Below are 27,335 nucleotides of genomic sequence, written 5' to 3' on the forward strand. Positions count from 1 at the left end.
GTCATACAAAAAACAAAGTCCAACAATAAAAATTCTTTTTAAATACATTAGAAGCAGGAAACCAGCCAGGGAGGCAGTGGGGCCCTTGGATAGCCAAGGGGAAAGAGGATTACTGAAGGATTACAGAGAAGGCAGAGAAAAGTACTTTTCTCACTTTCTCATAATACAAGAACTTGTAGGCACTTGGGTTAGAATGGATAAAAGGAAGTATTTCTTCACCCAAAGAGTGATTAACACATGGGATTCACTACCACAGGAGGTGGTGGCAGCTGCAAGCATAGACAACTTCAAATGGGGACTGGATAAACCTATGGAGCAGAGGTCCATCAGTGGCTATTAGACACAGTGTATTGTTGGAACTCTCTGGGGCAAGTGATGCTCTGCATTCTTGGTGGTTGGGGGAGGCAACAGTGGGAGGGCTTCTAGTGTTCTGGCCCCACTGGTGGACCTCCTGATGGGACCTCGGGTTTTTTGGCCACTATGTTACATTGTGTAGGACTGTATGGGCCATTGGCCTGATTCAACATGGCTTCTTTTATGTTCTTAAAAGGGATAAGGCCTGTTGTGAAGAAAATTACAACATGCTCTGGAAAGTGGCTCTGGGTGAGTGCCCCCCACCCTTGCTGACTTCCCACCCACCCACCCAAGTGAAGGCATTCACTCCCCCCCCCCCCAGCTCAAGGAGAGCTGATCTCTGCCATCTGGAGAGCAGTTGTAATTCTGAGTGATCTCCAGCCCTCACCTGGAGATTGGCAACCGTGGTTCCCAGGAGGAGTAGGCTGATTTGGGGGTGGAGTCTGTGGCACTGTACCTAAGGTCCCATCCCTGCTCAAACCCACCTTCTCCAGGCTCCACTCCTCAAATCTCCAGGAATTTGCCAACCTGGAGTTGACAATTGCAAAGTCACACTGGCTGTCATGATTGGGTAAGGAAGGTTCCATCCCCTCCAGCTTTCATAAACATCTGTCAATCAGGCCTCTCTGAAAACATATTTATATGATATCAGTTTTTCCTGATTGTAATTATAACTGAAACCAATCTCTATTGAAACCAATCTCTGCAGAGCTCCCTGGAGTATCTTCACTTCAGGGCTTCTGCTTGTTACCTAAGGTGCTCCTTCAGCAGAGGGAGCTACATATTTCCTTTGTTCCTGCCTGTCCTGTATGGGCTGCCTGACATCAGGGAGAACCTCATCAGACCACATTGGTTGACTGTCTCTGCCTGTTACAGTTACGTTGGTGGTACACCACTTCTTGACAGGTAGATGTCACTGGGGCTACTATGGACTCCGGTGCAGTCACTATACTCTGTACCATGGGGGTGTTTCTGTCATTTCTTTCTTTCTGCAAAAGCAAAGTATTTGGGGAATTTTGACTGTACAACTTTGAAGGGCCTTCTTTGTGTCCACTTGCCACCTGAGGCGCAGACCAAAGCCATTCTAATAGATGTGCCTTAAGGGATGGAACCTTTCCTATTTGTTTCAGATTCCAGATTAAGACATGGTTTTCTTAGTATTCATTCAGTCTGGATGACCATCCTCTTGTGCATATACTTATTCTGCACCATAAGTTTTACTGCTTAAGTCTGGTGACTTTGTTTTTAATTGTTTATAGTATTGTTGCTGTTTTATTTTTGTGATTTTTTATTTTTATGATTTAGTTTATATTGGTTTTGCTGCTCATAGCCTGGAGGATTGTAGGAAGGAGAGGCAACATTTAAAAAGTTAATAAAATGTAATCTCCCCAGGATGCTCTGGCTATCATACCACCTGCCAAGGGCCTTTTGTGTCGTCAATGTAAATCGCTAAAACCCAGTTTACATTAGCGATGCAAAAGCCACGGCTCTTCCTGCTTCTGCGGAGCAGTTGGTGGGAAATCCGAGCAGACGCTGTGCGGTGAAGAGGGACTTCGCTCTGCGGTAAACTGTGTGGGAAAAAGGCCATTATTTGCATTTATTTATTTAAATATTTATAATCCTCTTTTCCTCAGAGCTCAAGGTGACTCACAAACCCACATTCAAAATATATAGCAAACTGCTAAGATAATAACATAGACGTACAGACACACAAAAGCAAGGGGATTAGTAAATATGAAATTACAGGGAAAGGACTTTGTCTCTTTTGTATTTAGCACCACTATCTGCAGTAAAGTAGGCATGATGAACTGACTGAGAAATCATTACAAAAAGATGAATTGTCACAAAGCAGCAGAAAACATCAAATGTATATCTTTTGGGGTTTTGACTCTGTTCAACGGTAGACATACTAGCTAAAACCTGTTGTAAGATGCAAGTATCGGTACATGATTTTTCATGCCCACTATGATTCAACGATGTTACCAGAGAAGTCACATGGGATTGTTCAAACAAGTTTTATCAAGGCAAATGACTGTGCTCCTAAAATTCTGATGGGGCAGGAGTTGCATAATTCACTTCAACATTACTCGCTTGCTGACAAGTTAAAACACACTCAGGAGAACAAAGAGTACATACATTGCGCAACTAATGGTAACCCATGCCATGAGAGATTTTTATTTAAAAAAAAAATAAAGGCAAAACTTTACTTCTAAAACTGTTCCAGTCACATGGGTCTTCATATCAGCCTAAAATATGAAGCGTAGGGACGAACATAAGATCCAACTAGTTTTTCTAGCTTTCAGTAGAATCCAGGGGGGGAATGTTCAGAAAGAAAGGAGAAAATCAGTGCAACTTTGCCAAATGGATATGCATAAAAGAGGTAAGAGCCCTTTTGATGATGATGATGATGTGTGTGTGTGTGTATAAACATACACACACATACAAAATTAAAAGTGTACACATACACACATTCAGTTTATAGCCTGAAATTAGCATGCAGAACATTTCCTTGGTCTCTACACAGCTGCAGATTTATGCATTTTAACATTCTTCCTTCTTGCATGCCAATTCGTTACACTCTGTTTTACTAGTATTTTGCTGGCTGCATTTGTGGTTTTGGATGCATACTGATAAACAGTCACTTTCCGAAAAGGAATTAACAATAAACAGTTTCATTTTTATCTGCAGTTGTGGTAACTTCATATACAGAATTTTTAAAAATAAAACCTGTTTTTCACAACAGAAAAACACAACATTTTCACAAATTTAAATTTGCTTCCAAGGAAAGCCTTCCAATATAAACTAATAAAGTAAATCCTTGGTAAAACAAGTTTGGATGCATACTCAAGGTAGGTAATACGATTATGATACATCCAGTTTTCCATTTAAGCACACTGTCACATTTGTAGCTAGAGTGGTTAAAGAGCACATTGTCCCACTCTTTAAGTACATGAGTTTCAACCTGCAATAGAAATAGTGAGTATGGAAACAAGGCCTGGTAGTTATGGTGTATTTCTTAACACAACCCAAATTCACTCATTTCATTTTTGGGTATCACAGGGAAAGAAAACAGTTGGGCACCAAAACAACTAGAATCAGTCCTGGGACAGGATTTTTCAGTTCACTTCTCATTGTGTCCTTTTGGCAAGGAGAGAGCTGTTGCCCACTGCTTACCTACTTTCATGGCTGTTTTTTGCCAGAGGAACAGTGAACAGACATTTAAGTGTCCCCTTTGGCAACAACCAGTGAGGCCTTCTGCTGCCATGAAAGGAGTGAGCAATTGGAGTGACAGCTCTCTCCTTGCTCAAAGTGCAGGATGAGGAGAGAACTACAAGGTCCTCACCTCACCAAAGCCTGCTGGTTTGGTAACCAAAGCCAATACAGGTTCATCGCAGATGATCCCACACCAAGCAATTACAAGGGTGCGATCTAGCTCATACATTACCATCTTTGTATTGCACCTAGATAGTCATGTATTGCCACATACATAATATTTGAAGTAGAAAAGAGAAGCTAAGAATGAAATCTCCTGCAGCTGGTACGGGGAGATAACATTCCATTTCTAGCAGCCAGCAGCAACGCTGCTAGGCTGCAGGAGTGTATTTGCCTCCCTGAAAGGGAAGGGAGGACTGTTGCAGCCCGTTTGGGAGGGGGCGGGGCTTTGCCATTGTATCAGCAGGACCATCTGACTCCCTTCTCAGTCCCCAACAGAAGATCAACAGAGCAGGAGCACTGTGTGCTGGCTCCTGTTTTTGGCTGTGTCAGTTTCAGTGCTGGGGACTGAAGAGAGCGGCGGGAGTGTTATTTTATCACTCCGTGCTTTTCTTGTGGGTTTGAGTGATCGGAGGGCCAGGGAGAGCATTTTTGTTCACTCCTCCTCGAGCCCGGTCAGTTTCCCTCGGTGAGAAGGTGCAGTTCTGTTGAAGCGGCGGTGGCATTGCCTCCAGCGTGTGCGGCGTGCTTTGGCAGGAGGAAGAGGAGTTTCATTTAACCGTTTGTGTTAGGACCAGATTTCAAGGGTGTTAAGGGGGTATTTGGTCCCACACATACCCAATTTTTTACTTCTGGTAACCCCTTTCTTGTTATTAGGTGGAGGGGGCTGGATCTTTGATTACCTGGGTTGTGTTGGGTGGGCCTGTTCGGGGCAGGGGCAGCCATATTTAATTCTCTTTCTTCTTCTGTGGGACAGTGGCCATTTTTTCTTCCCCTTCTTCTGAGGGACGGTGGCCATTTTAGGGGGTTAAGAAAGGGAAGCCATTTTTTGGTCGGATTCAGTATAAGGCAGCTTCACAGAGGCAGGCAATAGCAGCTTCCCTGGGCTGTTTGTCAGTAGTGAGTGGCGATTTTAGGTGCTGTTTAACAAAGGCCATTTTGGTTTAATTTGGTGTAGTTTTTATTCACGCTTGGTGTTGCAAAAATGTCTGGTAGGAAAGGAACGGGAAGGTCCAAGGGTAAGCATCCTGCACCAAAGGCCCCTAAGGCCCCACCAAAAGGCCTCCACCGCCATTATCTTTTTCAGATGATAAGGGTGAAGATGAAGTTAATGCAGCTATTATGCAATGGCTGTTGGCGTTGGAGCAAGTGTCTGGTATTCCTCCCTCACAAGATATAGTATCAGGAAAAGTTTCTAAAATGGCTCTTCAGGCAGATATGTTAACTCAGTTGTCTATTCTCGAGGGCAGGTCTGCTGGAAACATCGCAGGAGGTGCCATGGGCTAAGGCAGTTCAGTCGGGGGATCAGTTCCATCTATGGGGGCTGCTGGATCAGGGTCGGCGCTGGTGCCTATTGGGACCATGGGTAAAGCTGGTGACACTCCACAGTCATATACTGGGCTGGCTTGGCCTTGGGGTCCTGCTACATCTGCGACACCTGGCATTGCTGCTGGGAGTTCTGGCGTAGCTCCCTCCCCAGGTTTGGGTTCTCAGCCAAATTGGTCTTGGCCACCTGGACAGGTTGGCCCTTATGGAAACTGGCCAGCTGTTGGGCAACAGGGTTTTGCAGGTTCTTTCTTGGGGGGTTGGGGCTTTTCTTCTCCCTATGGGACAGTCCCCTTTACGGCCTTACCTTTCGGGGACATAGCATTACCTTTGGGTGATCATTTGTTGCCTGCAACAAAAGATCCTAAAGGGGGTGTATGTGGATATCTTCTCTCTCCTGTTTTGGGAGTTGAAGAAGAAAGATAAGGAGGATTTGGATGAAAAAAGAAAACGAGAAATTGACGAAGCACAAAGTGGACCAGACTTGGGCCAATTGGCTGCCTGGGTTTTTATATATATACTTGGTGGGCGGCTGCTCTTGACAGGCGCCAGACTTGGCGGCTGCTCTTATCCAGTATATGGATATCATTTATAAGGGGTACATGATGTTTAATTGGCCTGATTGGATACAATATGATGAAGAATTCCGGATGAGGACTGCTTTGTACCCTTCCCTTCAGTGGGATCGCATTCACCAGCAGCTGTGGCTCCAAGTCATGTCTCCTGCGCGACCAAATTTGGTGGCCAGGTCAGCGGCGACTTCTTCAACTTCATCATCCTGCAGTTCTGCGGGGCTGGCGGTTCAACCCTGCCTGCTTTACTGGGAGTTCGGCTCCCAAGGAGTGTGCAGGAGAAAAGTTTGTCAGTTCAAGCATGAATGCCCCATGTCTGGCGGCTCTCACTTCTTCAGTAACTGCCCCAAAGCATGGCCACATAGGAACCAAAAGAAACAAGGTGGGGGTGGAAGTAATTACCAGACACAAAAAGGGGCCCAGTCCGATAAAGGTGGGACCTCTTAAGCACTAGCTGTCCAGGTATAGTGTTTACTTGTTAAAAGGTTTCAATCTCGGTTTTAGGATTCCTTTTCAAGGTCCATGGGTCGCATTTCGGTCCGGGAATCTTGGTTCTGTTAAGGGTTTACAGCATGTAGTTAAGGATAAGATTGCCAAGGAGTTGGCAGAGGGCAGGATTTTGGGCCCATTTTCTAATCCTCGGGTGCCTAACTTTAGGGTTTCGCTCTTGGGTGTGGTACCAAAAAAGGCACCTGGTGAATTTCGTTTGATTCACCATCTCTCCTTTCCCAAAGGGAAGTCAATTAATGATGGGATTCCCAAGCACTTATGCTCAGTTAGGTATACCAGCTTTGATCAGGCCGTGGGCGTGGTACGACGCTGTGGTAAGGGGGCTAAATGCGATATTATTGGCTAAATGCGATATTAAATCTGTGTTTCGCCTTCTACCTGTCCATCCGGCTGATTTTGAGCTTTTAGGATTTTCCTTCGAAGGGCAATTTTACATGGACAGAGCTTTGCCAATGGGCTGTTCTGTCTCATGTGTCTCATGTATGGCTTTTGAGTGTTTCAGCAAGTTCTTGGAATGGGCTGTTCGCGAAAAAGTTGGCGTGCAGGATGTTGTTCATTATTTGGATGACTATCTCTTTGTGGGCCCTGCAGGGACTGGGCATTGTGCACAGCTGTTGTCTGGCTTCATTGAACTGGCTGCAGAATTGGGGGTTCCGTTGGCTCAGGAAAAAAACAGAAGGTCTGGCCCAAAAACTTATCTTTTTAGGGATTAAGTTGGATACCCTGGCACAATTGTCCAGAATACCTATTCAAAAGGTGGCAGATTTGAGGAGTAGGATTAATTCCTTCCTTCTGGATCGAGGTGGCTCGGCGGTATTGCTGTTGCTAGACCTATCGGCTGCGTTCGATATGGTCGACCATTGGCTGCTGACCCGCCACCTCGCCGACGCAGGAATTCGGGGGCTAGCCTTACAGTGGCTCTCCTCCTTTCTTGATGGTCGGGGACAAAGGGTGGCAATTGGGGGGGAGCTGTCTCAGAGGCACCCACTTCATTGTGGTGTGCCCCAGGGAGCAGTTCTCTCCCCGATGTTGTTTAACATCTTTATGCACCCCCTTGCCCAGATTGCACGGAGGTATGGGCTGGGTTGTCATCAATATGCAGATGACACCCAGCTCTATCTATTGATGGACGGCCGGGCTGGTGATGTCCCTATAAATTTGGACCGGGCATTACAAGCTGTGGCTGACTGGCTCAGGCTGAGCGGGCTGAACTTGAATCCGGCGAAGACTGAGGTCCTTTGCGTGGGCCGCGGCGGACCGGGAGGGGAGATTACCCTGCCGGCTTTTGACGGTGCGCCACTGGTACCAGTGCGCAAAGTCAAAAGCCTGGGAGTGCTACTGGAATCCTCTCTATCAATGGAGGCCCAGATAGCCGCCACTGCTAGATCCGCCTTCTTCCATCTCAAGAGGGCGAGGCAGCTGGCTCCCTTCTTGGAGCGCAGCGACCTAGCAACTGTGATCCACGCTACGGTCACTTCGAGACTAGACTACTGCAATGCCCTCTACATGGGGCTGCCCTTATACCGAACACGGAGACTTCAGGTAGTCCAGAACGCGGCGGCCAGGCTGCTGGAGGGACTACCACGGTGGGAACCTGCACGGCCTGGGCTGCGGGATCTGCATTGGCTGCCGGTTGTGTACCGTGTTCGCTATAAAGTGCTGGTTATTACCTTTAAAGCCCTATATGGCCGAGGACGTGCCTACCTAAGGGACCGCCTCTCCCCATATGTGCCCCAGAGAGCACTGAGATCTAGCTCTCAGAACTTACTAACAATCCCTGGGCCAAGAGATGCTAGGTTGAAGGCTGCTAGGGAGCAGGCCTTCTCAGTGATGGCCCCTCGTTGGTGGAACCACCTTCCAGAGATGGTGCGAGCCCTGCGGGACCTGAACCAATTCCGCAGGGCTTGCAAAACATTTCTTTTCCAGCTTGCTTTCGAGATAGAACCCGATTAATCTGACATGTGGACATCTAGCCATCTTGTGGATATTATGATTACAGAATTTAGCACCCATTTTATACATTTTATCTATTTTAAATAATTTATTATGCAATTGATATATTTAAAATTGTTTACATTGTTTTATATGAATAATGGGATCTCCATGTCTGTTAGCCGCCCTAAGCCCGCTTCGGCGGGGGAGGGCGGGATATAAAAATAAAGTTATTATTATTATTATTATTCTTAAGGAGAGATCACATTGCTTGAGCTCCAGCAGCTGGTTGGGCATCTTAACTTTGCTTGCAAAGTGGTTGCTCCTGATTGAGCTTTTCTTCGTAGGCTATGTGAGGCTATGGCAGGCCTCCGCCTGCCCCAACATAGAACATGGGTTACCAGCAGCATGAGGGAGGATTTAAGGGTATGGCAAGAATTTTTGGAGTCCTTTAATGGGATTTCTTTTTGGAGAGATGACATGAGGCTTGAGGCGGAGCTTCAGGGTTTATTTTCGTGGACATTGGTGCACGGATGCATGGCCAGATTCATGGGTTCAGGCAGGTGTGAACCAAGATCTTACATTTCTCGAGTTCTTTCCCATTCTTGTTGCAGTTTGGCTGTGGGGGAATTTTATGGCCAATCGCACAATTCATTTTTGGTGCGATAACATGGTTGTGGTCCATGTCATTAATTCCCTTTCATCCAAAGTGATTTCATCCATGATATTGGTGAGGGCCTTCACTCTGCATTGTCTGTGGCTGAAGATACTGTTTTTAGCCAAGCATGTTCCTGGGGTAAACAACGGGATGGCTGACGCTCTCTCTCGTAAACAGATGGAGAGGTTTCATCAGTTGGCCCAAGATGCCGATCATGAGCTGGCACCAATGCCCCAGGAGCTATGACTGATTGGAGAGCCGAGGCCTGCAGAGCAATAGGCCTTGCCATTGAGCCTAACACCAGGATGTCTTACGAACGTGCTGTGCGGCAGTTTGAGGACTTTAGGGCAGAGGTAGCATATCGCATCATTTGGCCTCTCCCAGTGGAGCAGTTGCTCCACTATTGTGTTTTTCTAAAAGGTAAGGGATTGGCCGTGTGATCCATTAGGAGATGCCTGTCTGTGCTGGCTTTTGCTAGAAAGGCGTTGGGACACAAGGAGGAAACAGCACACTTTTGACTTCAAAAGATGCTAGAGGGATGGACCAGAGAGGCTGGGACTAATCTCGATACTAGGAAGCCTATTTCCCCTCTGATTCTTAAGGGCTTGAAGGGGGCTTGGGACACAGCATCTTATTTTGAGTCTGCACTGTTCCATGCTGCTTTCTTGGTTGCCTTTTTTGGGGCCCTTAGAGTTAGTGAGTCATTCATTCATTCACATTTTATTTATATCCCGCCCTCCCCACTGGAGCAGGCTCAGGGCGGCTAACAACAAAATTCAATACATACATTGAGTTATAACTAACAATATAAACCAACAGATAATTAAAAACTATTAAAATTCTAAAAAACAATACGTTAATATTAGTATGTTAATGAGTTAGTGGCAGGCTCCAGAAATGATGTTTCTGGTAATGCTTTGTTGCTTCGGGACCTGAGGTTAGTTAAGGGTAAGGCGATCATTACTGTTCGACGCTCTAAGACCGACCAGCATTGCAAAGGGACCGTGTTGGAGCTAGGCACATGCTCTGAGCTTGAGTTGTGCCCAGTTGCTGCTTTGGCTGCTTATTTGGCAGTTCGGGGGCCCAATGATAGGTTTTTATTTTGTCACCTTAACGGCAGCCCACTGACAAAGCATCAGTTTTGGGCCATGACTTCCCGGGTGCGGTTTGGTACCCACTCCTTTAGAATTGGGGCGGCCTCTACCTCTGCTGTCCTGGGTTATCCTTCTTCCCCCACTCAATGCCTGGGGCGTTGGTGCTCATTGGCCTATAAATCCTATGTTCGCCCTTTGCTTAGTCCCTAGCTTTGAGTGTGTGTAGTTTAAATGTTATGGTTCTTGTTCTAGTTTGACTGTTTTTTCGTTTTAGATGCTGTTGTTCCTGGCCAGAGGAGCCTAGTTCTCATCTGTGGGCACAGCTATGTGTTTTGGCACGTGCATCAAGCTCGGAGAACTTTGGTTGGCTCTCAGCTGGGACACAGCCAATATGTTACTATCGAATGCCAGGGGCACCAGAGTCTTCAGTGGCCTGGCCTGCTGCCATTGTTATTCCATGGGATTGCTGGCCCTCCTCCTCAGGTTTTAATTATTCACCTAGGAGGGAATGATCTTGGGCTAGTAAAAGGCAAGGCTTTAATCTTGCAGGCCCGAGAGGATTTTTGGTGCATTAGGGAAAGATGGCCCGGGACCACTATAATTTGATCAACCATGATTCCCCGCCTTGTTTGGCGTAGTGCTTGCAATCCAGCAGGTATAGAGAGTGCCCATTATAAAGCTAACAAAGAAATTAGCAAGGCATTGGATGGGGGGGTTGGGCCACTATTTGCCACACCCGGATATTTATACAAAATTTCCTGACCTCTACAGAGGGTATGGGGTGCATCTCTCTGAAAAAGATAACATGCTTTTCTTGAGAGATCTCTGGCAAGGGCTGCAGGTGGCTTTGTGCCTCCCAGTGGGTGCTAAGTCCTAAGTAGAGACTTAGTCTTAGTAGTGGCAGGTTTTTACGGGGTTTATGGTATTATGTGGCTAGGGAAGGACCCGAAAGCATCCCCCTTTTGGGGAATTAGGGGTCTGGCAGGATCAACCTGTGGGTGTGAGGACCCGGGGTGGGAGAATGCAGACCGTCCTTGAGGCTCGACTAGAGGGTGCCTTCCACTGAGATGTGCATCTGGTGGTTGGGCACTCTGGGGCTTGCCTCCTTGCTGGGCCGATTGGGGGCTGGGTCTCTCACCCGCTAATGGCAGAGGAGCGGTCTGTTGAGACCCCTGGCCCAGACCAGGCTGCATTTCTGCCCTTGTCGTTTATTATTATACTTAATAAAGTGGCCCTTAGTTATACCAATACCTTGTGTCCAAGTCCTCATTCCGACTTGGGGGGTAATCCATTTCTAGCAGCCAGCAGCAACTCTGCAAGGCTGCAGGAGTGCATTTGCCTCCCTGGAAGGGAGGACTGTTGCAGCCTGTTTGGGTGTGCTTATAAGGAGGTGGGGCTTTGCCGTTGTATTGGCAGGACCAACCGACCCCCTTTTTCAGTCCCCAGCAGAAGATCAGCCCTCCCGCCCGCCCTGTTTGTTATGTAGGCAAGTTCTAGTTACCTCATGTTTGGGGGCCGGGTAGGAATTTTTTGCTCTCCAACTGATTGGCTGTTTGCTGGAGTGTTTTTTTGCCTACCCTACATAGCAGGTCAGTGGGTTGTGGATTTGGCTATTGGGAGGTGCTGTTAAATAGGTTGGTCACTTTAGTTTGGCAGGTTTTTACGGGGTTTATGGTATTATGCCGCTAGGGGAGGACCAGAAGGCATCCCCCTTTTGGGGAATTAGGGGTCTGACAGGATCAACCTTTGGTGTGAGGACCCGGGGTGGGAGAATGCAGACTGTCCTTGAGGCTTGACTAGAGGGTGCCTTTCATTGAGATGTGTGTCTGGTAGTTGGACCCTCTGGGGCTTGCCTCCTTGCTGGGCTGGCCTATACTTAATAAAGTGGTCCTTAGTTATACCAATACCTTGTGTCTGACCCTTCATTCCAACTTGGGGGGCAATATAATAAAATAGTAACAAAGTCAACAAAAACTTTAGTGAAATTATGAGACATCTTACTTGAGCTTATTCTTGAGCAAGGTATAAAGCTTAAAAGCTCTGAGATCTTGCAGCAGACAAATGCTGTGTATGTAATTCATGGCTGAAAGCCTGAATTAGGAAGGATGAGAACGGGATCAACATGGAGATTAAAACAGTCTCTCACACCCTGAAAGCTTTCCCTTCAGGGCAGGGTTGGATCACATTTATGGAGCTAGATGGCATGGGGAATCTTGCCCAGCAACTGACAAAATTTACTTCAGAAGAATTTCATTTTCCTGTCAGACTTTTTCCCAGGAACATTTGAATTTAGAGGAATGAACAATCATGTAGGAGCAGGCACATTGACACTCTTCCAAATGCTACTCTTGAACAAAGCCAGGTTTTCTACATGGAAAGCTCTTGCACATTGGGCATTTTATACAAGTTTATCACATATAATGGATACACATGCAAACCCGTGAAATCCATCTGTAACTACAGATCCTGTATTTGTATATGTGCAACAACATAATATCCATGCACCTATGGGGAACCTCATTTATATTCCACCTTTCTCCCAGTGGGGACCTGAAACTGGATTCTCTCACCCATGCTCTTTAATACACACACACACACACACACAGAGGTAAAGGTAGTCCCCCGTGCTGAATATGATTGTCCATAATTTTAGGATTGGGTGCCGCCAATATGGAGATGACATTTCATTATCCAAGCCTGCAAGTGCATCTGTCTTGGTTCTGAACCAGTGCTTTGAGAATGTGGTCAGGTGGCCAAGGCAGAACAAGCTGAAACTGAATCCAGACAAGACAGAGGTAATGCTGTTTGGGAAGGATAATATTAAAAAAGGCTACATTCACGTAATCTAGATGGAGTAATGTAGGAGTTTGAACAGCAGGCATCTTTAAGTTAATAATTTAATATTCATCTGGCATTTAAAAAATCTACAGGGGCAGGGCATCACAAGAGTTGTTTCCTGAAACAGCTCTTTACTGCTAAGTGAGCACTGCAGCTCAGAAACTCAGATACATGGATGCTCTTCCTCCTGTTCCTGGCTGTAGACAGAATAAACATGTTTCCTTGTCAATAGATGTAATACAGACTTCAAGTCATACCCATGGGTTGATGAGGTGCCATTACTTTGACAGAAGCAGCAACCAAAGGAGAGACATTTAAAGCAAACTATTTTTTTAAAAGAAGTGGAGATGGAAGTTGAATAGAAGAATAAGGAAGGCAGAATATTAGGAGGGAAATGTGAAGTTGAGATATATACAGGTCTGTCGTTTAGGCTATTTTAAAAGGCTGAATTTCTTCCTTAGGTAGGGAATGAACAGAAGGAGGATGGCTCTTTCCTGGTGGAAACCTTAGAACCAAAAGTTATAATCTACCTCAGTTTAAGAGGATGGATGGGTGAGAATCACTCTTGATCTATGTTGCCGTCCTCCCCTGTGCTTTAATAATGTTACTAAGAAGCCAAAACATTTAACTAAATAATTTCAGTTTGTCTTAATGTTGTTAGTGTGTTTATTCATATTATTTATTGATAGACTCCTGAGCCCACTTGAATATTTAAACCACAATCCTAAGAATGCTTTCCAGGGAGTAAGCCTCATTGAATAGCATGGCACTTATTTTTGAGTAGATCAGTTAGGACTTTTTCTTAATTGTTTTGAGATCATACATTTAGAAAATTATTTAATGTAAAGGTTGATTTTCACCTGTAAAAAAGATATAGATTTTTTTTGCAAAACTGAAATATAGTGGAAACTTGAATTCTTGGTAAAGATTACTCTTTTGTGTGTGTGTGTGTATAAATGGAAATTATAAAATGGTTTAACTCTACCATGTAATTGCAGATAAAGCAGCATAAATTAACAATTTTATTAAAAGTGTCACTAAGCAATTAGGGCTTGAAAAAAATCTCCTAATTGGATAAGTTTGTCAGACTGTTCAGCTTGTAATAGCAAGGACTGAGCACTAGATGTCAGTTCAAAACATAAAGTTTAAAGGTTCCTTTTCATGCATACATTAAAATGGAATTCAAGAAACTTTCACATCAAGTTATAAAGAAGACTGTCAGCTTCAGACTATCAAGGCATATAAATAATTATTAATTGTGAGTCTGAATAACTCATGGGCAGAAGTTTAAAACATTATACACTTCCTGAAACTAACAGTCACAAGTTGGCTAGGTAGTTCAACTCGGTATACACAATCCAGGTCCCACTCATTCACAACAGTCTTTTGACTGTCTCAGCCTTCCTGAACTGAAGGAAATGAAATTTACCACAAGTTGTGTTAACACTGTGGTCTGTACAAAATTCAGAAACAAAAAAATGGCATGACAGAAGATACATCAACTCCACTTTAGAAACAAGGTCCAGTAATTCAGAATTCTAAAACTTGGGGAGAAAATAATATTAGGAGAATTTTGGGACCATTCTGAGCTCTGTATTTTTTCCCCTTCAGCTGTCCTGCCTCTGAGAACCCTGCTCTTTTTGGACTACTTATGTCTCAGCTACCCAGTTCTCAGTTGTCTTGACTTTTCTATTCCAGAGAATCTTAGGGCATTTCTTTTCTTCACAGAAGTTGAACCAGGACCTTTTTTTGAGCAGGAACACACCAAAACACAGTTCTTGCCTAACCTGCAAATGAGTTCCTGATGGGCTCTTTCTACAAAAAGCCCTGTGTGAAACAATAGTGATGTCAAGAGGTGTGGCCCAATATGCAAATAAGTTCCTGCTGGATTTTTTTCTACAAAAAAAGTCCTGTTGAACTAAGAAAATTATCTAATTGCAAGTTCTTTGTATTCTATTATAACAAGACCATCTGTCATGGCTTTAATACCGATGGGTCCTTTGACAGTGTTTTAAACTTCTTTGCCTTCTCCAGCTACTAAGTTTTTTGTTTCTTTGTTTTGCTTCTTGTGGGTTTTGGGAAGGTCAATTTGAGAAGAAGTGGAATAGAAACAAAACAACCATTACAGATTATTATTATTAGCCTTCAAGTTGCACCCAATTTATAGCAACCCCATGGGGTTTTCAATGCAAGAGACATTCAGAGATTATCTGCTTAGCAAGCCAGGTCTTCCTTTGTGGTTTTCTATCCTAGTACTGACCAAGACTGACCCGGCTTAGCTTCTGAGATGCGACAAGATCAGGGGTAGCCTGGGGGATGCAGGTCAGGGATAAGGAGCACAAAAAGGAAGACAGACAAAAACAGAGAGAGAAACAGTTACAAACCAAAGAAAGTAACTTGAAAGCTTCCAAGTTTTCATTTGCAAGAAATGCAGACACAGATCTCTTTTTTTGCCAAACAAATAACTTAATGGAATAGTAAGTAAAAGCCCAGGTAGAAATGCAAAGTTGACTTTTGCACCAGGGTATTTCCCATTCTCCGCATTCAGAATGATGATGGGGGAAAGCAAGCTTAGATTTGTGGGGAAGGCAGAGAGGAGAATGAAGAGGAAGAAAAGACAGCAAAATCCTATGACAGCATTTAAAAAGACCCCAAAATAGCAAAGATGGTGAACAACATTTCAGCATCTCAGAAGAAGCTTATCAGTGCTTGTCAGCTTTTGTATGCATCTTAATATTTGTCTGGGACCAAGGCACATTATGCCAAAACCACTTATCAGCATAATCCATCCCTGAGTATAATAAAAATTATTTGAGTTTGATTAAACATTCTCTCCTCTAGTTCACCTAGCCACAGCAAGTCAGTTTCTGGAATACACTGCCATCATGTGGCTATTTAATGAATCTGCAGAACTTTGCAGAGTTTATTTTATCCGGTAATAGTTTACTTTTATTCTGAATATATACTAGGTGCATCAGATATCTCCCCCATATGTATGTTGGAACTCACTGGATGTTTATGTAGTCATGGAGCTTATTTACCTCTTCCCATTTGGTTACTTCCTTGCTTTACAATTCTGCTAATGTGTACCTGATTATGAAATTCTAATGTTCTACTCTACTGGCTATATGAAAATTTGAGCCCAAATAACTTATGAATTTCCAAGAGCTGATTCATTTCAGATGTATGTTCTTCATCTTATTCTGCGTGATTAGACAAACTTTGATCAAAGTAAATTAGCTCTGAAGTTCTTGCTAAAGAATGACTATAGTCCAGAGGTGTCTTCAAGAGTTTACTGTTGACCTTTAGAAAAGATAACTTAGAGAGTATGGACTCATGCTTACTCACCAGTTTGAACACATGCAATATTCTTCTTTACTCTTTATTTTGCTAATACTTTCTATTACACATAGGCCCTGACTGAAAAAAGACCATTGTTCACATTTTAATTTTTTTTTCAAACAATGGAGAATAAGCAATATATCTTTCAGGCAGCAAATAATAAATCAACAAATATTATCTTTTAAACATTACTTATAGGCTAAACAGTCTAACATCCTAATCGAATATGTTTCTATTTCATCCTAATTCTGTTCATTTTCTCTTACAGGTAAGTCTACTTCCTTCAATACTATTACAATACAATTGCAAAGCAAACAGATAAGTTACAATACAAAATAGAAAGACCATTGTTCACATGAAATTAATCAGCTTAGGGATATTTTTCAGGAGTATATCTGCTCTTTCTTTTGGATTTGTTCATAGATCATGGTCTAGCCTGTTTTCTGAAGTTCATCACAAAATATGACAATGGAGGTTGTGAGCAGAGAGCAGCCTGTTGAAAATTTATGCGCCACCACCCCCTAGAACAGCTTAGAAGGAACTATGGTAACATGTTTTTAGTGGCTAGCCCCTGACAGTAGTCAGCCTGCTGTATTCTGAACCAATTGCAGTTTCCAGGTGGTCTTCAAGGTTTTCCGCACATAAAGTATGTTGCAGTAATCCAACCATGAGTTTACAGAAACATGAATCAGTGTGGCCAGATCAGCTCAGTCTAGTTCATGATAGAGCTGGTGAACCAGATGCAGCTGATAGGAAATACTCCTGGCCACCATACCAACCTGCTTGTTGAAGAGAAAGGTATGAGCATCCTTAAGCTCTTAACATGTCTGAAAAGGCCAGCTTGACTCCCTAGAATAAGGGGATCCAATCTCTCAAGAATATTTGAAGGAAGAAAGGAAAACTCACTGAGATGCCAATGTTGTCATGCCTTCCTGTGCCTGCTCTGCATGTAGTAATTTTAATTGCATGCAAAATAAGTGTTTCCTTCTATCTGCCTGAAATTTGGCAGGCAGGGTGTCATGGGAGATGGGTGCAACCCCTGTGAATTTAATCAAAGTGGAATAATAAACAAAAAAATTAGATGCAAAAATGTGTTTCCCATTGAAACCTATGGGGTAAAAATGAAACGATAGCCCTAAAACAAATGGTGGTACCAGTGAAAATAATGGTAATAAACTGGTGTAATAAGAGACAAGATAGATTGAATATACAACAGTTTTCTTTACACATCTCTAACCATTAAAAGAGAGATGCAACTAAAATGAACTGCCATTTAATTATCTTACACTGTCCAACTTTGTCCTGTTAGGGAGAATTTATTGAAAGAATGTTCATAATAAATAGTGTTCAATTCACTATAATTAGGCTAAAGTCGTTTCTCTAACAGATATTGAACTAATTTGCCCAGTTAGGTAGAATTACATCATCCCTACTACCTGCAGGTTTATGTCTGTATAATGAAGCCTGCTTAACAATATTTCTCCAGTGTTAAAAATGATCAACATCAAGTTCTGTGGAAATTGCTCTACTGAGTAATAATGGTTCTTTCTTGCCCTGTTCTTCCTTTCTTTCTTAGATTCATATAATTATTTTTAACATACAGGAGCTCTAATTTACCACTTATGTCTGACCTGCTGCTTGTTTATTACTTCCTTGAGAAGGTTAAACTCAGAATGGTCTACTAAAGGTTATTAGGAAGGCTTCCACACTTCTATCATTTCACAAAATTTGCAAAACAGAATTGTTCAGTAGGGTGATCTTGTAGAAGTGGCAGCACTGTGGTTCAGCTCACGAGGTGACTTTTATCAGGGGTAAAGTCTTTCCTACATTGATGGTCTTGTCTTGTTGCCTTGAACCAGATGCAGCTGATAGAAAGTACTCCTGACCACCATACCAACCTGCTTTTTGAAGATCAAGGCATGAGCACCATTGAGCTCTTAAGTTGCTCTGAAAAAGCCAGCTTAACTCCATCTATGACAAGGGGATTCAATCTCTATAATATTTTAAGGAAGGAGGGCATTGTTATTTTTTCTTTTTCCCCACTCTACAGTCCCAGCTCAACTACAGCCTACCCAGGTAGGAAACTGGGATATCTGGACTGCTGTTCTGGGAGGAAGAAGAGTGAGCATGTGCCACTTTGGTTTCACAAGGCGAGAGCTGGTTGCGCTCTGTGTGTGTGTGTGTGTTTTTGTTCATCTCTAGGTGAGAGGTTGGTCTGGATTTGTGTCTGTTTTATCTTACTCAAGACTCAAGTGAGAGGTGGGTCCGGATTTTTGTCTAGTGAGTGTTAGCTGTGAGTGTATCTTTACTTAGCTTTCTATTGGTCCCTTTGCCTGCTAGTGGGAAAGATGTGCTTAGGGGACAGAATGGGACAATAGATGGTGCTACAATTCATAATGTCTGGTGTAGGGGGACATATAGTTGTGGGAAAAGAGTAGGCCAAGAGAAAGGAGAAAGGACAACAGATATATGTGTCCTGTTGCTCTTTCTGGCTCTTCTTATTGAAGTGATGTTGGTAGTAACCCTCCAGGCTAAGCAGTCTTGCTGATAAATGCCAGGTCACAGGAAAAACAACAGTCATCCAGGATTTCATTCTGGATGACAGGACTGACACGGCATGTATCACTGAGTAGGGATGTGCAAAAAAAAAAATCGGTTTTACATGGATTCGGAAGTATACGGGGGGAAAAATTCGGAATCCCCGTATACTCCTGAATACCGCATTCGGAATAGCCGCATATACGGTAGATGCATGGCTATTACCGAATATATGGCCCTATTATACCCTATGGGCCATTGAAATCAATGGCAAATAGGGTATATTTGAAGCCGCATGGAGGGGAGGGGGTTTGAGGGAGAGCCCCCAAATTTGCAGGGGACCTGCAGAGGACTCTCTCCTCCAACCCCCCCAAGTCCCAAAAAGATTGGGCCAGGGGATCCCATTCCAGGGGCACCCAAAGAGGGTGCCCCTATTCCATCATTATACCCTATGGGCCATTGAAATCAATGAACCCTGCAGGCCTGGAAGCAATATAAACCCAGTTGCCAACATCACTGCCACACAAAACACAATCTGCTCAAGGTCTGCTCTGCAGACCTGGCTGCAGCAAACCCAGATGCCAGCTCTCCAGCCCTGCCCCAAACAACACGGGGAGAGCTGGCTAAGCACAACAAGCCTGCTGGATCTGGGTCTCTCACCCAGGTGCCAGCTTCCCTGCCACAGAACACACAATCTACAGATGCCAGCTCTCCAGCCCTACCCCAAACAACACGGGGAGAGCTGGCCAACCACAACAAGCCTGCTGGTTCTGGGTCTCTCACCCAGGTGCCAGCTTCCCTGCCACAGAACACATAATCTACTCTATAAAAACAAGAAAGTGACCCAGCCCACACACACCCTCGCCAACCCCCACACCAACCAGAGGTAATTTAAAAAAACCAAAACAAAACCAGCAGAATCACAAAAGGCCAAGTGTTAAAAAAGTGGCCTTTTCACCAACAAGAAAGCTCAGGCCAAATCAGTCAACAACACCCCCCCCCCTAAAACCAGAACCAGGAAAAGGGGAACAAAAGTGGCCTTTTAAACAATGGAAATTAGGCCAAACAGCACCCGCCCCCCCAAGAACCCGAAGATAAGAGTAACAGCAGCAGCACAACACAGCAGCAACAAATCAAACACTGAATACTTTTAAAACAGTAAAAAAAATAACTTTTAACAATACAGGAACTTTGCCAACCCCTCCACCCCCAAAAAACCCCAAGAAATCCAAGCCACCCAAATCAGGAGAAATAAAAGGACACTGCACTTTTAAAAGTCCTCTTACTAAATTAAGATATGGGCAAATTGGCAACCCCCCCACCCCAGGCCCCCTCCCCAAGCAGAAACCCCTAACCCCAAATAAGCTACCCCAAATCTGGATAAGTAAAGGGACTCTAAGTCTTAAAAAGTCCTTTTACCAACAATAAATAAAAACAAGAACCCCAAGACTGTCTTACCTTGTCTTCTCTAGTCCAGGGGAAGTCTGGTAAGGCTGAGTGAGAGAGCAGCAGGCAGCAGCTGAAGCCAAGGGCCAGCCAGCAGCAGCACAATCTCTCACACACAGCAGCAATGGGGGAGTCCAGCCAGGAAGGAAGACTCCTTAAAAAGCCCTGCAAAGCATGCATTTGCAATGCATTTTGCAAATGCATGCTTTGGATTGGCTGCTGGGGCTCCTCTTCCCCTTCCCCCCCTCCCTGATCCCAGGGAGGCTATGGGAGAGGCGGGAAAAGGCAACTAAAGGCGGGAAAGTAGGCAAGCAGCTCCTTTGAGGCTGCAGAAGCTACTTTCCCGCCTTTTGAATTGACAGCCGTATACTTCCGAATAGCCATTCGTAAGTATGCGGCGAGCCGTATTCGGCTGCCGTATAATGGGCGCCTATGGGGATCGGCTGCAGCCTATTCCGTATACAGCCGAATCAGTGGTGATTCGGCTGTAAATACGGTTCGGCCGAACCGAATGCACATCCCTATCACTGAGGTTAACCTCTTCCAAGTGTGTCCCCCAGGGTGCTCAGTAGTACATCAGCATAGGTCTGGTGAGTGGGATGGTGGTATTGCTATAGTCTATAAGGACTCAGTCCCCCTAGCATGGTACCCCATTCAGAACACTTCCAGTTTTAAGAGTGTGAGCCTAATTTCAGGACTGATACAGGATTAGGATTCTGTCGGTGGAAACACCCATTCTGCAGCCTAATAGTCTCCCTTCCTGAGCTGACAAAAGTAGTCGGGGGGGGGGGATGTTGGTTGACTGCTGAGGCTGCTCATGAGTTCTGAGGCTGGTATGAGTGGCTCAGGATTTCATGACCTCCTTGACAAGCAGAGGCTAGTCTCATGTAATAACTGGTCCTACACATTGCAGGTCACATGCTTGATCTAGTAGTGATCTGTTCTGGATCAGGAGGAATACAATCTGAAGGTTGAGGAATTGATGAAAGTTTCTTTTTCATAGACAGCTCACTATTTACTTAGGTTTAGACTAGCAGGAAGAACAGAACTCTGCAGGGGTGGAGGATATATTAAAATGATCTGCTCCTGGAACCATATGGATCTCAATGGCTTTCTGATAGCTCTGGGGAATCTTCCTTTCAATCTAGTTGGTGCTTCTGCTGATGCTCTGGTTGATCTCTGGAATGAAGAAATGCCCTGAGTGACACAATCACTCCCAGTCTCCCTTTCCTGAGTGTTAAAGCCCAAGTAGTCCCTTGGGTAACTGATGGGCTGCAAGTGATGAAAACATGAAGGAGATGGCTAGAGCAACAGTGGAGGTAGACTCAGTATGAACTTGAGAAGATGTGAACAAAAAGTCATTTTAAAGTGTACTCCATATCAGTAATGGTAACAAAGAATCAACACTTTTCTGTTTCCATTGCACTTGCACAGTGTGGGCCAGTGGAGCTGCTTCAAGTGGTCAAAGTAATGATTTGGCCTGCAGGAGGAAGTGCAGGAGAAGACTCAGAGACCTGCTGTGGCTGCTTTGCTTAGCACTTTGCAGATGAAATTTCTTGCATCCTTCTGACTTGGACTCTGCATTAGCAGTGACAACATCAGATGGTGCCAGGGTGCTGACTAGGATGCACGCACACACACACACACAATCAGGATTTTTCAGATTTAGATATATGATTGGACCAAAAAACCCCCAGGGTTCCTGAAAATACCGGATTTTCTATACTGATGTGGTATTTGGATTCAGGTCATCCCCCCCCCCCCCCGAAATCACAACCTTTGTTTCCCCTATTATAACCTATGGAACAGCAAAAAACCCCCCCCCCCATAAGCACAAGAACTGACATAAAACCAGACAATCACTTCAGTAGAATGTGGCTCCCAACCGGAGGCAGGCTGCACAGCCTTGTCTCCGGGGGCCGTTTTGTCCCTTCGTAAGGAGGAGGAATGGGCAGGGCATTATGGGAGATGAGGGAGGAGCAGGCACGCCTTAATGGCTGTCTCTGCTCCTGCCTCCCAGTCTTCACCTCGTGCTCGGGGAGTGGAGAGCTTCACTGAGCTCCTCCTGTCTTTCCCGGCACGGGGCCTTTCGGCGTCAGTTCCGCGTTGCCATGGCTGCCTTTGATCGAGCTATGGTGGTGCTCTTTCTTGACATTTTCAAAAGTTTTATTGGGTTCAGAAAGAGTGAGTAGAAGGCACAATACATTTTGACCTTGTTCTGCATAAAAATACTTTCAGAAAGTACAAGTTTAATTCTACAATACTTTCTTTACATAAATTGTCCCATATTATTATGCCTAAGCTAAACATCATCCACATTTTAAAATTTTATAGCATAAATCTTTTGTTAAGATTATCTATTAGTTTTGACAATTCCAGTAAAGGCAATTTTATAATATAAAATACGGGGGGGAGGGGGGGAGAGAAATAAGTTCACACCAGAGAATCTTAAGAGTCTTGAGTGTCTAATGGCAGACGTTTCCCTCTGTTGCCGGATCTCAAGATCTGAAGAAGGCAGCTCCCCGCCTTCCCCAAACCGAAATCAACAGCTAAAGGAGCTTGACGTCATCTTGGATTAACCTTTAACTAAGATTGATGGGCATAGACCCCCCCCCCCCGGAGGGGTCCTTCATACCCTGAACAGAGGGGAAAAAATCCCCCTTACTAGGGAGCTGCAGCACTGCCTTCTAGCCAAACAGGAAGTCCATTTTATCAAGTCTTCATCAGTTTTCCACCAGAGCTTTTCATATTTTTATACAAATCTATATTTTTCATGGTAACTTCCACACCTAAATATTTTACTTTTGAAGTGACCTCACACTCTGTTGCCCTTTGCAATTTTTCCTGTTGGCTCTTTGTCATATTTTTACACATTTTTTTTATTTTTCTTTATTTATATAAAAGTCTGCCAATTCTACATACTCTTGTATTTTGCGAAGCAGCAATGGTGTCACATATAAGGGATTTTCATTGATAAACATTACATCATCAGCAAACGCTCTGTATTTATAGGTAAGACCTTTCAATTTCAACCCCTCTATTTCTTTGTCATCTTGTATTTGCCTAAGCAAAATTTCTAGTGTCATTATAAATATCAATGGAGATAGAGGGCAGCCTTGCCTTGTTCCTTTACCAATTATCATTTTCTCCATCAAATCTGCATTTATACAGAGTCTTGCTTGTTGCTCAGTGTATATCGCCTTAACCATTCTTATAAAATCTTCGCCTAGTCCCAGTTTTTCCATCACTGCAAACATAAAATCCCAATTCACATTGTCAAAGGCCTTCTCTGCATCTGCAAAAAATAGTGCCACTTCTTTTTCAGGATGCCTCTCATAATATTCAACAATATCTATAACAGTTCTAATATTATCTCTGATTTGTCTTCTGGGAAGAAATCCTGCTTGTTCCTCTTGGATAAAATTATTCAAATGCTGTTTGAGTCGTTCTGCTAGTATCCTAGCATATATTTTGTAGTCATTGTTAAGTAATGAAATTGGTCTATAATTTTTTTACATTTGTGGTATCTCTATCTTCTTTCGGTATCAACAAAATTGTTGCTTCCTTCCATGTATTTGGTATTGTTCCGTCAATCTTTATAATATTCATCAACTTCTGAAGTTTCGGTACTAACGTCCCTATGAGGACTTTGTAGAATTTTGCTGTAAAGCCATCTGGACCTGGTGCCTTTCCCAGTTTCATCGAATTTATAGCTGCTTCAGCTTCGATTTTTTCAATTGGTTCATTTAATAACTTTTCCATGTTTTCTGTTAATTTTCTGTAAATATGCATCTATTTTTCTATTCTCCACCTTTTGAGCTTGAAATAATTTAGCATAATATTTGTAAAATTCCCTTTTAATTCCTGCTTGGTCAACAATTTCTTTATCTCCCAATACAATTTTGTTCACAAATTTATTTCCCCTTTTTTTTTCATTTGCCAAGCCAGGTATTTTCCAGGTCTATTTGCTCATTCAAAAGATTTCTGTTGCAGTCTCTTAAGATTCCATTCTTTATTTAACAAATGACTCAATTGATTCTGCAATATTGTAATTTCCCTTATTATTTTCTTTTTTCCTGGTCTTTTAAAAAGTTTTTTCTTTTTCCCCAATCTCTTTTTGAATGTCCAGCATTTGTTTCTCTTTGGCTCTCTTATCTTTATTATTCATTGTAATTAAAATGCCTCTCATTACTGCTTTGTATGCATCCCACAACATTTGGAATTGAATGTCCTTCTTTTCATTTATTTGGAAGAAAGCTTTAGTTTCCTTTTATAGAGACACCACTATCTCTGTTTTCTGTAGCAAATCTTCATTTATTCTCCATCTCCTACTTTTTTACACTTTTTGCCGACCACATCAATGGATTGTGATCGGCCCCAACTTTAGGAAGAATCTGTTTTTTTATCATAAGTCCAAGATCTTTTGTAGTCCATAACATATCAATTCTTGAGAAAGAGTTATGCCTAGCTGAATAAAATGTATAATCATGCACCATAGGATTAAATTTCCTCCATATATCTTCCAAGCTTTCTTGTTTCACTATACAAAAAATGATTTTGGTAATTTCCCCTCCTTATTTCTTTTCCCTGTTCTGTCCAAATCATTAATAATTGTTCAATTGAAATCTCCCATTACCATTATTTCTTCATAAGTCACTTGGTCTAATTGTTGCACAATGTCTTTAAAGAAGGAGTCTTTCGCCTCATTTGGGGCATACAATCCCAACAACAACGTCCTTTTATCATTCATCGTCACTTCCACAGCTAGATATCTTCCTTCATTATCCTTAAAAATCAATTTTGGATTCAGCTCCTGTTTAACATAAAAAATCACTCCCCCTTTTTTCTCCTTAGCCAAGGAAAAAAAATTCCTTACCCAATTGTTTATTCCATAAAAATGTATAATCCAATTGTTTAATATGTACTTCTTGTAGACAAATTATACTACATTTTTGTTTCTTGATCCAATGAAATATATCTTTTCTTTTTTCTGGTGAATTTAGTCCATTTACGTTCCAAGATATTAATTTGTAATCCATAATGATTCTTTTTTTATTCTGTATCCCCAAATCCCTCATTTTCTTAAAAAAAACTCCTCAGTTCCTGTACATTTGTAATTGTAATCCTCCTTCCACCATGTTCAAAACGTAGACCTTCAGGCCGTATCCATCTATATCTCACTTCATTATCCCGCAGCTTGTCAGTTAGTTTTTTGTACAATCTTCTGTCATTTATAACCTTTCTTGGCAGCTCTTTCATGATTCTTACTCTGCTTCCATCAATTTCCAATGTTTTTTAAAATTGTTTTCTTAAGATCTTTCCCGCCATGTCTCTTGAAATAAATTTTATTACCACATCTCTTGGTAGTTTGTCTTTCTTGCCATACAATGAATTGACTCTGTATATATAGTCATAAAGATGGCTAGATTCATCAGGTTCTATCTCCAAAAACTCAGCAATAATTCCCATTATATATGTCTTTAAGTCAGATCCTTCATTCTCTGATACTCCTCTCAAACGTATCTGCTTTTCCATTAACTTACAGTCTTGCACAACTACTTTCTCCTGCAATTTATTAATCATGGAATCTTGATCCTTCACCTTATTTTCAACTACATGTACTTTATTTAGTGTTGCTTGTGATTCCTTTCTGAGATCCTCAATTTTTTTTAATTTCTGTCTTCACCATTTCAGCATTTGTTTCAATGTCTTTATTGTCCATTATGAAATATTTCATCACTTTGACCAATCTTGCCTCCATAGCATCCAATTGGTCTTGTATTTTAGGCATTATGCCTTCTTCAAGTGCCCATGTCTGTCTTGGTGCCTGCTTGTGATCAGACATTACTGTTTTCCCACTTTTAAAATAGGCTCTTAAGTTGGTCTCACCAAACTCAAATTAAACCATAGGATCTTGTAGATTAGGAAATGCCCTATTCAGTGAGCCCAAAATTGCCGTTCTCAGGACTTCCTATCTTGAGATATTATTTCTTAAAATTTTAAAAATATTCAAAATGGCGTCTGTGACTTTTCAGACCCTTTTAAAAAGTTTTTTCCTTTTTCACCAAAAGACCACCAAAATTGGTTCCAATATTATAGTCCAATATGTTTCACTCTGTAGTCATGATATCTGCCGGTTCCACTAATTTTTAAAGTCTCATTCTTTTTTCTCAATTTTTTTTTAAAAATGTTGACCTTCCTTTAATGGCCGCCGCAATTGCACTATGGCTTTCAAGTCCTAGAGAAGGCCAGGTATACCTTGCTATAATTTTACCAGTATAATAATATTCAGCTGTCAATTTTAAAAGCTCCCTGGTGGCAGGGAGGAAATGGAGCAGAGACAGGGGCAAGGAAAATGGCTGCCTTGTTGAACTGGAAAAATCTGAATGTTCTGATTCACATGGCACCCATCCAGGCTTTGCTGTGAACTTTTCTAACATTTTACTGCAAAACAATTTGTGAAAGACTGGAAAAAAATCAGGAAAATCTGAGGATGTGTGCAAATGCATCACAGTGTTGTGGGGAACAAGGAAAAAAAATCCCCCTTCCTAAAAACATTGAACCTGAGGCAACTAATCCATGCACAACAAGCAGTGATTGCATCATAGCTTCCTTGTCTACATTTTTGCTTGCTGCCCTTTTTTCTTAGCCTTCTTATTTATTTATTTATTCATTTGTTTGTTTATATCCCGCCCTCCCCGCCGAAGCAGGCTCAGGGCAGCTAGCAGGCTCAGGTTGGCTTCTGATGGACTTCTCAGCCTGTGACCATGCTGACTTGTGGATTGACTCCCTGGTGTTATATTGATGTGTCTGAGGCTGCTCTGAAAATTTGGCCAGTGTACCATCCTCACTCCTTTCCTGCTTGCCCTGGGGCACATAGTTGCATCCCTGTAGGTGCTTATCTGACAGCTGTAGAGAAAGCCTATAACCTGGTGCAGACATCATCTAGACTTTGCACATAGCTCTGGCTTGGGCTGTTTTCCTTTCTCATGTGCTATTTGTGTCACATATCGGTCTGTGAGAGAGTGGAAAAGAGAACCATTACATCATATATCCTAGCCAATATTAAATTCATAAATCTGATAGAAAAATCTGTTTTATCAGTAAACAATTCTGAGATTAATCCCTGCATCTGCCTTACAGAGTGCAGCCCTAAACAAAGCTGCCCCCTTCTGAGGCCATTAGGACTGCACTGAGAGTCTCCAGACTAAAGTCAGAGGGGCAGAACTTCTCCCAAGATTGCAGTACTGCTTAGGCCAAATGAGTCGACATACTGGGAGTCCAGTGCAAGGA

The sequence above is a fragment of the Heteronotia binoei genome, chromosome 7, assembly GCF_032191835.1.
Source record: "Heteronotia binoei isolate CCM8104 ecotype False Entrance Well chromosome 7, APGP_CSIRO_Hbin_v1, whole genome shotgun sequence".
Classification (NCBI taxonomy): domain Eukaryota; kingdom Metazoa; phylum Chordata; class Lepidosauria; order Squamata; family Gekkonidae; genus Heteronotia; species Heteronotia binoei.